We start from the raw sequence: 6,000 nt of genomic DNA on the forward strand, positions 1-6,000 counted from the left end.
TCCTGGAATAACTAGAAATCTTTACCAGATGGAACTAAAATGTATCCACAGTAGGCAAATTCACAGTCTACACATTGTTGATAGAACTTATACATAATTCGGTGTATATTACCCATACGGTGTTAAGATAAAAATGTGTCGTACTACAAAGTTGTAAAATGCATTCAGGTGTACGTGATTAAGCTGCATGCACCATAAACCTTTCCGTGCACTGAAATCCATCCTAGTATTTCATTTGCACTATCAACTGAACATTTTTATTCTTCTGATGGCTCCTGGAACTAAAATCATAAATTATTATGCCTCGTGCAGATTTCTGTGTTTGAGTAGGAGTCAGCAAATATGGATTAAGATTTAAGAGTGAATGTTGTGACAAGGCTGACTATTCAGATGGCTCCAGAATTTCAGAAATGTAAATCTTGAGCACGAAAGATGTTGTGACAAGGCTGCAATCTTTTGTCTACAAAGAGTTCTTATGTGGGTTCTAATCACAAGAACAATGTATAATTGAATTTTGACACGGAATTTCAAAGAAATTTTAACGAAGCTAGCATTCGCCTGAGAGAGTACTGTGGATCAGACCTATATCCTCTGCAGCCACGCTTGAAGATGTTGGTGCCTCTCCTCCACGCTCCTCTGCTTGGGGGAGAGGACGGCGCGCCACTCCTCCTCGCTCCTCTGCTTTGCGGGGGCGGGACGAATGACGTCGTTGGCGTGCGGGGGCGAGACGCCGGCGGCCGTGCGTGGCGGGGCTGGGGCGGGCCGGCGGCCGCCGCCGGCACGCGCGGGCGGACGTGGCGGGATGGGGCGGGCTGGCCGGGCTACGGCGGCGGTGAGGCTCGGGTGGAGCGGCGGCGGCAGCGCGCGCGGACGGGCGTGGCGGGCTGCGGCGGCGGCGGGGCTGTGGCCAAAACGGTTCACCTTGCGCGGCTTGCGGGGCGGGGCTTGCCGAAACGCCGAAACCTTCCCCCTTTGCCGAGAGCCCCCAGATCCGGCTCTCGGTAAAGTTATTTTTTTTTCAAATTTCGTTCGAATTTTTTAACTAGCTAACTGCACAAAAAAATATAAAAAAATAAAAATTATTATTTGCCGAGAGTAGCTCTCGGCAAACCATTGATCCAGGCCAGGTAAAAAAAAGAAATCTGCGCTGAGAGCGGGCCTAGTTGCTCTCGGCAAAGAGCCTTTGCCGAGAGCAATCCCCTGAAGCTCTCGGCAAATAATATCCAAAAAAAATTAATAAACAGCAAACGGCTCCGGAAAAATACGAAATTTTGCCATGTTACAACTTATGCTCTCTAATGGCTATACAAAAAGTTTGGAACTCCAAAACTAATTCGACCGTAACATTGTTTGAAAATCCTAATGACTCCTTCTCAACTTTATGAAACTTATTCGGCGATGTCTCATATTGTAAGAATCATACGCAACCACTTGTGCAAAACATTTTCAATTTTTTACCACAGCCTCCAAGTGTGATACCATGACTTCATTGCAAATATCATAATTTTCCGACTTCGTTTCCTTTTTTAAGAATTTTTAAATCGTTGGGCGACATATGTTCGTGGTCTTCGATTCGTAAAATGAAAGGTGAAAAAAACATCAACAAGATGTTATTTGCCCTCAATAATGCATAAATAGCATGAATATCATTTTCTACTTAATTTTTCCCTGTGTTTAAATCAATCGCTGTTCAAATTTTAATCGATTAAAAAAACTCTTTGAAATGCAATTAATTAATTATATATAGCAAATAATTACAAAAATACACAAAATTTTAATATTGAGTACAACCTGTAGTATTTCTATAGCGAAAAATGTTTGGAGCATATGAAAGAAAAAATAATTTAATTGGAGAGAGTTAGGAGAAGAGAAACACATGCACATGAAATATAGAAACCACCTTTGCCGAGAGCCTGGGAGGGGCTCTCGGCAAATATTTGCCGAGAGTGGCACTCGGCAAAGAGGTTTGCCGAGAGCAGTAATGGAGGGGCTCTCAGCAAAGTGGTGACGCCGTCAGGACAAGTCACGGCTATGGGCCCGCGGCAATGTTTTGCCGAGAGCCTGATTTTGCCGAGAGCGCGGCCTATGGCAAAGGACCATTTTGCCGACGGGCATTTTTTGCCGAGCGCGGCTCTCGGCAAAACGGCCCACTTCGCCGAGAGCTGTTGCTTGCCGAGAGGCAGGCCCACGGCGATCCTGTCACTTGCCGACGGCCGGTGTTTGTCGAGAGCTGCTCTCGGCAAATGTTTTCTTTGCCGAGAGCCCGTATTTTTGCTCTCGGCAAAAATCTAGGATCTCGGTAAAGGACGTTTTTCCAGTAGTGGATCCCATTCTCTTTTTCGTCCTACCCTCACGTAGGATGGACGTCAGTCCGGGGGTCGCTAAAGAAGCAATGATACAACGGCAACTCGACTGAGCTCTCCGTTAGAATCAAGAGAATGCACTCGCCACTCGACTGAGCTGCAAGAAATGGGGCAAATAAGGAGTCAGGAGAGAGATCGAGCTTCCTCGGCGTCGGCATTAGGCTCTTAGTAGTAGAAATTCTGGTTTGTGGTGAAGGTCTGGCCGAACTGCCACCACCCAGGCACCACATTCCAGAACTGAATGTACTGCCCGCCGGTGCTGGTAACGGCGAAGCTGAGCCCCTGGCCGACGAGCCCAGCGAGCGCCTGCCAGTTAGCACCCCAGTTCCTGGACATCTGGATCCACCCCGTCTTGTCGCCCTTCACCCAGGCGGCGCAGACGTGTTGGGTCGCAGGTGATGAGGTAGCACTGCCCGCACGACGCGCCGTCGTTGAACAGGGTCGAGCTCAACGCCGCGTTGTTGACACCGTACCCCGCGTTGTACAGGTTGTCGTACCGGCATGCGCCACCTGTGTATCATATCATAAACATGCATGCATTAGCGACGAAGTGATTCTTTGGTATATATACGTACACAAATGTATTACCATCTATACAATGTTCTTGACCTCCTGTGCAGAAATGAATGCATGCATTCTTACCCATCGTGCCGCACTAGCAGAGAAATAGGTTGTAGTCCCGGTTGGGAACTGGCTTTAGTCCTGGTTTTCCAACCGGGACTACAAATTGGGGACTAAAGGTCTTGCTCTTTAGTTCCGGGTCACATAACCGGGACTAAAGGTCCATCCTCAGGAGAAAAATAAACAAAATTGTAGGGAGACCTCTCTTGCGTTGTGTGAGATTCGAACCTAGGACCTCTTTCCTCGCGCATAAACTCCTTACCAATTCAGTTGTACACCACATGTGATAGGGTTCTGGACACTCTCCTTTCGAATTGACCTGTGGGGTACCTTTAGTCCCGGTGGGAGACCTTTAATCCGGGTTGATGACACCAACCGGGACTAAAAGGTCACCCTTTAGTCCCGTTTGGTGTTACCAACCGGGACTAAAGGTTGAAGGACCTTTAGTTCGGGTTGGTAACACCAACCGGGACTAAAGGTCGACCTTTAGTCCGGGTTGATAACACCAACCAGGACTAAAGGTGGCCTGCTGCGAAAACGTGCCAGGACAGGGGCCTTTAGTCCCTGTTGGTAGCTCCAACCGGAACTAATTCTTTCTTTACTCCCGGACGCAAAAAATACCGAGACTAAAGCCCAAAATCGAAGCGGATGAAAGGTCATTTCTCTACTGGTGCCGGACGCGTCGATTCTGCCGTAGAAAGTGGCAGTGCCTTGAGACCAGTCAGCGGCGGCGACGGCGAGGCATGCCACAACCACCACCGTGCACAGCATAGAGGAATTGGGCATTTCGTCGTTCGAAATGGAGAGCTGGCTGCAGATAGAGAACAAGATTGACGATCGAGGTGTGCGTTCCTAAGCGGTCCTAAGCTGGGATGAGGATCAGGATGTTTGAGGCCGGTTTGATGCATGGCACTGGGATATCACTGCTTAAATAGAGGAGGAGGCACTACTATAGAATGGACTTGTTGTCCCGGGCGGTAACGGCCTTTAGTCCCGGTTACCGCGCCGGGACAATGATCCCGGGACTAAAGCTGCCACCTTTAGTCCCGGGTCATCAAGCCGGAACTAAAGAGGGACCTTTAGTTCCGGTTGGTGTTATCAACCGGGACTAAAGGCCCTCCAGCCGAGCAAACGTGGCCGCACCCTTTAGTCCTGGTTGGTAACCCCAACCGGGACTAAAGGTTCCTTTTCTTTTTCTTTTTTTTTAATTTGTTTTCAGTTCAGTTACACGTATTTGTTTAATATATAATATGTTTTTATGTACGTATTTTACGCTGCTAATATAAATACACGCACATATATAATTACATCTAATTCTCATCTCGAGCATTATTATATTCGAATAAAGTATGAACCTATATATATTATAGATATATATATGTATATATACAACACTTTCATAATCTTGTTCTCGAAAATAACGATATCAATAAACATTTAATTTACATCATTTATTCCTTAGGATCAAAGTAGAACTCGCCATTGGAATTTAGCACTTTTTCTAGAAGATATCCTGCTATTGACTCTTGAACTGCTTTCAGATGGTCTTTTTGCATGACCCTTCGGTTCAACCATTCAGTCTTGCATTTGAAATAAAAGGAAAAGTATTAATACATATATATATATATTCATTTAAAAATAAATAAAAAATTGATATATCCGTACTCTGAGGATATCTTTAGGAGTTCTTCTTATGTGCGTAGTGATAAATTCACAAACGTAGTATCCATACAAGTTATTACCTAGTTCCTGCCGCAAACACCACTGTACGAGAAGAAGATTGTTCTCATCATCTCACACGTAAATTGAAGTACGATATAGTAATTAAACACGTGGGGAAGTGTATATAGTACAACTTACTGGTATTTCAACTACATTAAGTGATGTCTTGCAATCCTTGCGATGTTGCCGAATAAACTCTTTCCAAACCATGTGCGACCAATAATGTACGATCGTTAATAAATTATGGCAAAGTCTATTCAATAATAGTTGTGCGCGAGAGATCGAAATTACCCCTGGATAATGTCTATCATATCTTGGTATAGTGCCCGCTCTTTTCTCAACGAGTCAAAGATTACTAACCGACTTGAGTTTAACTCAATGACAATGACTATCCAGTGAAACCTGCATTGGTTTATACACACGTACATGCATATAAGTTGTATTGATATTATATAAAATGTGTAGACTACATTATTATTAACACTTACTCAAAGTTGTACGGGAAAAGTATTGTTGTCTTGTCGTGCCGCTTCACGAAGAACATCATGATATTCTCCTGTGCTTCAGATACCCACCGCTCCTTGACAATAATACCGGTTTTGAATACGATATAAGGATCAATGAAGCCAACACTGATGTCTTGTATTCTTTGAAGCTCTGACATCTGAAATCTGTATATAAATATAAGTTACATGTGAGGATAATTATATACACGTACGCATGGAAGTGAGTTTATTAAATAAAAGTAAGAATCACTTACAAACAAAAGGAGCTAATGATTGATTTGTCCAGAGCGTCCAAGTGGAATAGTTGATGCAATTCTTTGAAACTAATATGTAAGATGTCATCGCCACGGAAGTAATGATGGTCTCTAAATCTGACAAAGATCCACTGCTCACCCCTGCCACACGCCTGCATGTACCACTTGTTGAGCAAGTACATTTGCGTACCCAATTCATTTAGAGCCGTAGGGTTGTATAAACTTTTGCCATATTTATAAGTCTTCCAGGTATCAACTTCCAGGTTCTAGATTGGAGCTTTGCCCGTCAATTGATCTAAGGTTAAACCAGTATCTTTAAAAAAAGCATTAAGGGCTTGAACCGACACTTCTCCAGAGTTGTCTGGTCGATAGACTTCTATGTTGGAACCATATTCATTAGCAACAACAAGATTTTGCATTGGTTGCTTCTGTTGTCCGAGCTGTGGGACATCCTTCCCTGATGCTCTTTTCCTTTTCTTATCTGCATTATATGACTTCACGAGGGAGCGGTCATAGTCTGATAGTGGCGAAGGC

The 6,000-nt window shown here is 44.5% G+C and overlaps 1 pseudogene; it reads right to left on the reverse strand.

Annotated features, from left to right (window-relative positions):
* Positions 1 to 3,892, reverse strand: part of LOC136536668 (expansin-A31-like) — a 36,091-nt pseudogene extending 32,199 nt beyond the window's left edge.
* Between the last annotated feature and the right edge of the window lie 2,108 nt (positions 3,893 to 6,000).

The sequence above is a fragment of the Miscanthus floridulus genome, chromosome 2 (genome assembly GCF_019320115.1).
Source record: "Miscanthus floridulus cultivar M001 chromosome 2, ASM1932011v1, whole genome shotgun sequence".
In the NCBI taxonomy this organism is placed as follows: Eukaryota; Viridiplantae; Streptophyta; class Magnoliopsida; order Poales; family Poaceae; genus Miscanthus; species Miscanthus floridulus.